Source organism: Delphinapterus leucas, chromosome 3 (assembly GCF_059928025.1).
Source record: "Delphinapterus leucas isolate spDelLeu-1000000601 "Yukka" chromosome 3, BTC_Dleu_Yukka2, whole genome shotgun sequence".
NCBI classification, from domain to species: Eukaryota; Metazoa; Chordata; class Mammalia; order Artiodactyla; family Monodontidae; genus Delphinapterus; species Delphinapterus leucas.
In genome coordinates this window covers 10,780,159-10,788,326 of record NC_143131.1, presented here as the reverse complement: position 1 = coordinate 10,788,326, position 8,168 = coordinate 10,780,159, and the positions used below count along the sequence as shown (strand labels likewise).

The 8,168-nt window shown below is 41.7% G+C and overlaps 1 pseudogene; it reads right to left on the bottom strand.

The window, feature by feature from the left end:
* Window positions 1–6,938: 6,938 nt before the first annotated feature.
* LOC111178512 (large ribosomal subunit protein eL42-like) lies at window positions 6,939–7,415 on the bottom strand (annotated as a pseudogene).
* Window positions 7,416–8,168: the final 753 nt, after the last annotated feature.

Genomic DNA, 8,168 nt, shown 5'->3' with positions numbered 1-8,168 from the left:
TGCAGCTCTATTTACAATAGCCAGGAGAAGGAAACAACCTAAGTGTCCATCATCGGATGAATGGATAAGGAAGATGTGGCACATATATACAATGGAGTATTACTCAGCCATAAAAAGAAACGAAATTGAGTTATTTATAGTGAGGTGGATGGACACAGAGACTGTCATACAGAGTGAAGTAAGTCAGAAAGAGAAAAACAAATACTGTATGCTAACACATATATATGGAATCTAAAAAAACAAACAAACAAAAATTGTTCTGAAGAGCCTAGGGGCAGGACAGGAATAAAGACACAGACCTACTAGAGAATGGACTTGAGGATATGGGGAGGGGGAAGGGTAAGCTGTGACAAAGTGAGAGAGTGGCATGGACATATATACACTACCAAATGTAAAATAGGTAGTGAGAAGCAGCCACATAGCACAGGCAGATCAGCTCTGTTCTTTGTGACCATGTAGAAGGGTGGGATAGGGAGGGTGGGAGGGAGGGAGATGCAAGAGGGAAGAGATATGGGAACATATGTATATGTATAACTGATTCACTTTGTTTTAAAGCAGAAACTAACACACCATTATAAAGCAATTATACTCCAATTAAGATGTAAAACAAAACAAAACAAACTACATATGTATACATATACCTGTGTGTGCATGCATAGGAATCACATAGCATAAAATGAGAAGATCCAACATATGTCTAAAATATCGTTTCAGAAGGAGAAATAGGGAAAATGGGAGGGATACAATATTTTTAAAGATATTGGCTAAGAACTTTGCATTTTTAAAGAAATACATGCTGTTCGGATTAAGGAAGCTCTTTAAGTCTCAAGCTGTGCTTGCTTGATGAAACTGTTATGTAGGTTAAATGAGCTAATACTTATGACGGGATTAGAAGAAGCCCTGTCACAGAATAAGCTCTCAGTATATGTCAGTATCACTATTTCTTAATATGCAATTGAGACATTCCAGGATCCTTAGGGTCCTGGAAGAAGAATTGAGGGGTCCATGTGCCCTACCAAACTGTAATGCCTTAAAGGGCACCACAAAAGCCTTATTAGATTTTACTCATATGCATGTAGTTATCTAAGTCTGACAATTTAGTTTTGCAGGTGTAATAACATCAGTAGGTACCATTTATTGAGCGCCAACTGCGTGTGACTCCCTGTATTTTACATGCAGCATCTTATTTAACCCTCGTGACAATCCTATGCAATGGGCACTATCAGGATGCCCATTTTACAGATGAGGAACCCAAGGCACAGGGAGGTTGATTAACCTCTCCCGAAAGATAGAGAATAGCAGATCCAGGGTTTGAATCCAAGTATTCCCAGCTCCAAAGTTAACTTCTCTAGAAAAGGGTTTCTCAGCCTCAGCACCACTGGCACTCTGAGCTGGATAATGCTTTGTTGTGGGGCTGTCCTGTGCATTGTAGGATGTTGAGCAGCATCCCTGGCCCTGAACCACTAACTCCCCCATCCGATCATGACAAATAAAATGTCTTCAGACGTTACCAGATATCCGCTGAAGGTGAACAATCCCCTGGTTAAGAGCCACTGCTCTGGATCATCTTCCTGTATCCCCAGACGAGAGGCTACAACCATCCCCTTAAATCAGCAGAACAGAGCTCAGGAAATGGGCTCAGGTGTCAGGACAACAGGCTCTGTTATCTACATGGGGCTCTGAGTCTCTCCACACCTCAGTCTTCCCCACTTTAAAATGAAAGTGGATTGGATGTGAGCTGAGGATTCTATCACCTCTGAAATCACATGATCCCCATACAACCTGGAAATATTTTTGAGTGTGGTGATCCAAAAGTGGTATGTTTTTACCAGTCAGAATGGCCATCATCAAAACGTCTACAAATAATAAATGTTGGAGAGGGTGTGGAGAAAAGGGAACCCTCCTACACTATTAGTGGGAATGTAAATTGGTACAGCCACTATGGAGAACAGTATGGAGGTTCCTTAAAAACTATAAATAGAATTACCATATGATCCAGCAATCCCACTCCTCCACATATATCCAGAAAAGAAAAACACTCTAATTCAAAAAGATACATGCACCGCCATGTTCATAGCAGCACTATTTACAATGTCCAAGACATGGAAGCAACCTAAGTGTCCATCGACAGATGAATGGATAAAGAAGATGTGGTATATATGTACAATGAAATATTACTCAGCCATAAAAAATAATGAAATAATGCCATTTGCAGCAACATGGATGGACCTAGAGATTACCATACTAAGTGAAGTAAGTCAGGCAAAGACAAATACCATATGATATCACTTATATTTGGAATCTTAAAAAGAGATATTAATGAACTTATTTACAAAACAGAATCAGACTCACAGATATAGAAAACAAATTTATGGTTACAGAAGGGGAAAGGTAGGAGGGAGAGACAAATTAGGAGTTTTGGATTAACAGATATACACCACTGTATATGAATAGATAAATAACAAGGACCTACTGTATACCACAGGGAACTATATTCAAAATCTTGTAATGAACTATAATGGAAAAGAATCTGAAAAAGAATATAACTGAATCACTTTGCTGTACACCTGAGACTAACACAATGTTGTAAATCAACTGTGCTTTGATTTTAAAATAGTGGTATGTTTCTGAGGCACAAATTGCAGCTGCCTACTCTACCGTGCCCCCTGGTTTGAACGACTCATTAAAATGGCCCCATAATGGGAGCTCCCGGAAGGAATGGCCAGTGAAGACTGAGAGCAGCTTGTTTATCCTCTCATTTGTAGTCCAGTCAATCGGCCATGTATCTATTCCATGACACTCTACCAATTTACTCAATATGCTGCGGCATCTAGAGGGACATGGAGCAATACACAGTACTGCAACACGTGATTCTTCTCTGAGGGAGCACAGAATTACTAGAGAGTTCTAAAATAGAACCATTCGCCTCTGCCTGAAATGAGTAGATATCTCATTTTTAAACAACATGAGTTCTTTTGAAAAACTTAACTTGTTTTCTAAAAGAAAATCTAAATTCACCTGTTTTTCAGCAGAACTTTGAGATTCTCAAAGAATGAAAATGCAGGGTCCAGTTACACAGTATCTAATATCTGTACAGCACTTTTAAACCTATGACCATGTTTTAGTACGTACTTTTTATTTTCACAACAATATCAAATTTGCAGCTATTACCATTCTTAGATGAAGAGACTTAGGCACAGGCCGCTAATTGCCACAGATGACATGACAGAATACTGCTGAGGTCCTTCCATATCGGGGTTCTCACTTCAGCGGTGTCCATTACCCAACAAAGAACACATGTTGACCTGAAAGGGCAACTTCTCCACACGTTCCATGGCGGTCTGGTCCCCATTCATTTTATGTCAAGTTTTGAGGCTCTGCAACTCAACAGAGATAGGGGAGAATAAAAGGCTTGGGAAAAGTTCAAAAGCAATGGACTCCATCTGAATTTGAAAAATGGAACCTAACAGAGGAAACTTGGAAAAAGAGGAATGGGGAAGACAAGGCAGAATACAATTGTTCATACAAAATCAGAATTTTTTAAAAATCCAACTAGAATTAATCAAATTTAGACCTGAATTAAAGCAATGAAAACTTGAAAGTTTGCAAATAAGGTCCCATTAAGCCCCCTGCGGAGTTGCAGCTGCAGGATCCTGGGTAGGATTCACAGGGCAAGGTAGAAGTAGGAGACAGCTGATGACAGGTGACGACCTCCAATCCTTGTTTAAAGCTTCCCAAATCATTACCCTCCACCCTCTCATCTCTGCTAAGTTACTCTCTGTACAGAGCTTTGGCAGGGAACCTGGCCCGCAGTTTTCATTTTGCCCTTGCGGACATTGGAAATAACCTGTTGCAATTAAAAAAAAGTCAGGATTGGAAATCAGGAGACCTAGTCCTAGACCTGCTTCCACTACTGACCAGCTTGATGGCTCTTGACAAGGCATTAAACCCCTGGGGGCAGCGATTCTCCCTTGTGGAATGACTGTATTGAACTAGCGGAACTTTAATGTCACTTTTTGCCTTGAACTTCAATAAGCCAGTCCAGATGAAGAGAAGATAGTTAAATCCCTGAAGTTTAACTGAGATCCCTAGAATCTCTAACTTGTCTTTTCTCCCCGTTTCTGTCCAAGCAGTGTCTTCAGTTCTCATTTCCCCATTAAAATAGAGTAGAGCTGATTCCAGCATTTGTACTTTGTCAGAAAGCCTTTTATACCAAGCTGTTGTCTCCCATTATATTTATATAACAAGTCTCTGAGTCTACAGTAGCCCAGATGAATGGAGTTGCAGCCAAAGCCAAGAGGAGAGATTGAATATGTAACAAGAATGTCCTTTCAGCTCTTGCTAAGCCTTGCCCTGTGGATAACCTGGCTAGAGTCATTTCAGAAAGTCTGGGAGTTTGGGTCAAAAGAGGGAATGTGGAGGCTTGCCTCCTCCACCGCGCACCCACCCCACCTCCGCCTTTCCCTTCTCTTCATCCCATTTCTTCCTAGAGGGAGGCCCAGGAGGATAGCACGTGTGGGCAGAGGTCTGGGGGTCTTCTTGCCATTGGACCCTGAGCCTGCAAAGTACATCATCCCTGGGGTCCACACATTTGGGAGACTCTGCACACCTCTCAACACACGCAGGAGCCAATTGTGTGTAGAATGTTCCATCGCAGACAAGTAAAACCTGTGACAAGGTAGATCTGACATACTATACCTAAGAGTTATTGGGGCTTCATGATAATTAGGAATAAACAATAAGAAGTCCATTGGTCTGGTTTGTGAATGAAATCTATTGCCTGCTATATCAGTAAGCAAAGGATGTTGCAGCCATCAAGCCATCACATTACAGCCTTCCCGATGGTGAGCCCCGAGGGAACTCAGGATGAAATCAGGCTGCCCAGCATCTAAAGCAGTCAGCGGCTGCAGCCACCCCCAATAGTGCCCCCTGAGGAGACTTGCACAGGATACTGGCCCCAGGGAGCTGAGGTGCACATCAAAGGAATGATTTCAGTGAGCCCAGACTCTTGCATCTTCCCATACACAGAAAAGCGCTAAATTCCTTAACTTGAGATGTCTGTTTTTCCTTAATTAGCAGTAACCTTTTGATGTTCCGACTACCTGGTCTTTGTTATAGAAACTCCTGTGTATCCTGGCTCCCTCTCTTAACTCTTTGGAGCAGTCTCTCAGAGTGATCTGAGATGCTGGGTCCCAGGCTTAAGTCCTCAGTTTTGTCTGCCAAATAAAACACAATTCTCAACTTTTAGGTTCTGCATTTTTTTTCCAAGTCGACACAGTTGTGTCTGGGGGCTTTTCACTTTGCTGGCCCCTGGTTTCTCCGGGTGACAGTCTTCCCTGCTCTTTTGTACTATTGAATTCTAGTACCTTGCTCGCACTCAGTCTCACACCCCCAAACACACTCAGGGGATTTAACTCTGTGCAACAAGAGTTTCATTCTCTTGGAAATCTGTGTCTTCTGCTCCATGAAATTTCCTGGGTTCTGTCCCAGACCCCCAGTTTCACCCTTCACATGTCCAGATTCCCAGAACTCTGCCTTCACGTCCTTCCTCTTCATCCTTTTACCTGTAGCATCCCTAATCGCCCCCTCAGGTAAGGTATCCACCACCAGCACAGTGAGTGTGGGCTTTGACTAGTAGATAAATGAAAAGGAAATAAGGAAGCTCAAGAAAGGGAGAGAAACAAAGTCTCCAAACATCCAGAGATGCAGAGGACTTATCTTCTCTGATCTTCTCAAGGCCACTCCACTTTGACATCTCTTATTTTTCTTCTGAATACAGTGGCTAGAAGTAAACTGAGAAAATATGTAAAATAAGAACACATGAATAAGTACCAAGAACACGAAACTGGGACTCCAACTCTAGAATCTGATGATTCCTTGGAAAACTGTTTCTAACAGACGTGTGTGTCTGACCTTTGAGATCCAGAAGGTCAGACACACCATGACATTTAAAGCACCTCTCGCTGTGTATGAAATGTTCATCCCCATAGGGAGGGGAGGAGAGGATGCAAGTTACAGCCCAGATCAAGGTAGATTGATCTGCAGGAAAACCAGGAAGCCGGAAAAAAAGAGAAGGGAGCTGAAATTTCAGGAAGGAGCTTTCTTCACTAAAAAGTCAAGTAATCGGGCTTCCCTGGTGGTGCAGTGGTTGGGAGTCCGCCTGCCGATGCAGGGGACACGGGTTCGTGACCCGGTCCGGGAAGATCCCACATGCCGCTGAGCGGCTGGGCCCGTGAGCCATGGCCACTGAGCCTGCGCGTCCGGAGCCTGTGCTCCGCAATGAGAGAGGCCACAACAGTGAGAGGCCCGCGTACTGCAAAAAAAATTAAAAAAAAAAAAGTTAAAAAAAAAAAAATTCAAGTAATCAAATCCAGCTTAACAACACAGATGCTACAGGCTGTGATCAGAAAATTTTAAATAACCAGCAAACAAGATTTCCTTCAAACATGGGTTTCTTCCTCCTGCTAGAAATAGAATAGTCAGTGCATCTACTCTTACAGCAGGAGACGAGGGGGGAAAATAAAGGAAGAAAAAGTGAATATCCAAGAAAACATCCACATGCTGTGATGCCTTAAAATAAAGCAAAAATATTGACTCTGTGTATTAATCAAGGAGGAGCAGCCACATGCAGTTTCCCAAAGAAGAAGTAGTTATGGTTACTGCACTTTGGAAAGCCGGAGTGGAGGGAAGTGTCACTTTAAATAACTGCAATTTAAGCAAAACAACAACTTAATAAAGTGTCAGCAGCTCCCTCACAGTTTAAAAACAGATGGGCTTTGCTACTCAGGAAGAAAGAATTTTTCGACGTGCTGAGATTTGGAGAGTCTGTCATCGCCCTTTACTGAACCATTAAAACTCTGAAAAGCAGTAATAATGATACAATTTCCATTTCACTTCAGAAACTTTGGTGCTGTATGTTTCATGTGGTCAACAGTACAAAACAATCATCATTTTCACATTATTATACAGAGAACAGACAGTTATATATTTGCAAACTTTGAATTAGCTAAAGTATTTTTTTACAATCTTTTCATCTTTTTTTTTTTTTTTTAAAAACATAATCTCAAGACTTTATTGTCTTTGGAATGAAACAGGATACGAAGCTGAGAACTGGATCACTTGGTCCTTTCTCTTCTTATCTTTTCCCAGTTCAGGATGTTTGCATCTCTTAAGAGCCAGCGTTCTCCTAGACCTGCAGTTGGGCTCAATGCATTCAAGCCTCAGCACAATCTTCTTGGTAGTTTTAGGCTTTTTCTGGAAAATCAGTTTAGTCTGCCCACCGTAGCCACTCTGCCTCTTGTTATAATGGTGCTTTCCCTGGGCACACAGAGAGTCCTTGCCCTCCCTGTTCTGAGGGATTGGTGCCTGCCATACTTCTTACAGAAAGTCTGACGGGTTTTAGGAACGTTCACCATGTTTACGTGAACACTGTTGTCATGGAAAAAAAGCTTTTTATTTTTTCCTGATCGAATATTCAGGATGCTAACAAAATAGCTAATATTTCAACGTCAGGCCTATGAATACTGTATGTGTGTGTGCATGCACAAACGTGCGCCCACATGTGTATGCATGAGTGTGTGTGTGTGTGTGTGTATTTCAGCTCTGCAAGGTATAGCTTTCCTTCCTGCCACAGAGAGGGTGGGCATCTCCTTCCAGGATGTCCAGAATTTTTCTAGTTTTAGCCATGGAAAGTTCCAGTTTCCTGGGAAATTCCTCTATCCTAAGCAAACCAGGACTGTTATTTATGCTAGTCACAGGAGACTTTACCTCAGTGCTGTCAGATGCTACTATAAATTGCTGTAGAGTCTTTTTTCCTTTCTTTTTCAAGTTTATTGAAATATAATTGATACATAATATTGTGTAAGTTTAAAGTGTACACCATGTTGATTTGATACATTTATATACTGCAATGTGATCACCACCAGGGTGTTAGCTAATACATACCTCAATCACATCACATAATTGCTATTTCTTTTTTTTTTCCTGTGATGAGAATGCTTAAGATCGACTCTCTTAGTAACTTTCAAGTATGTGGTACAGTATTGCTATCTATAATCACAAAGCTGTGCATGAGATCCCCAGAACTTATTCATTTTCTAAAGGGAAGTTTGCACTTTTTGACCAACATCTCCCCGTTTCTGCCATCCCCTAGCCTCTGGTAACCACCA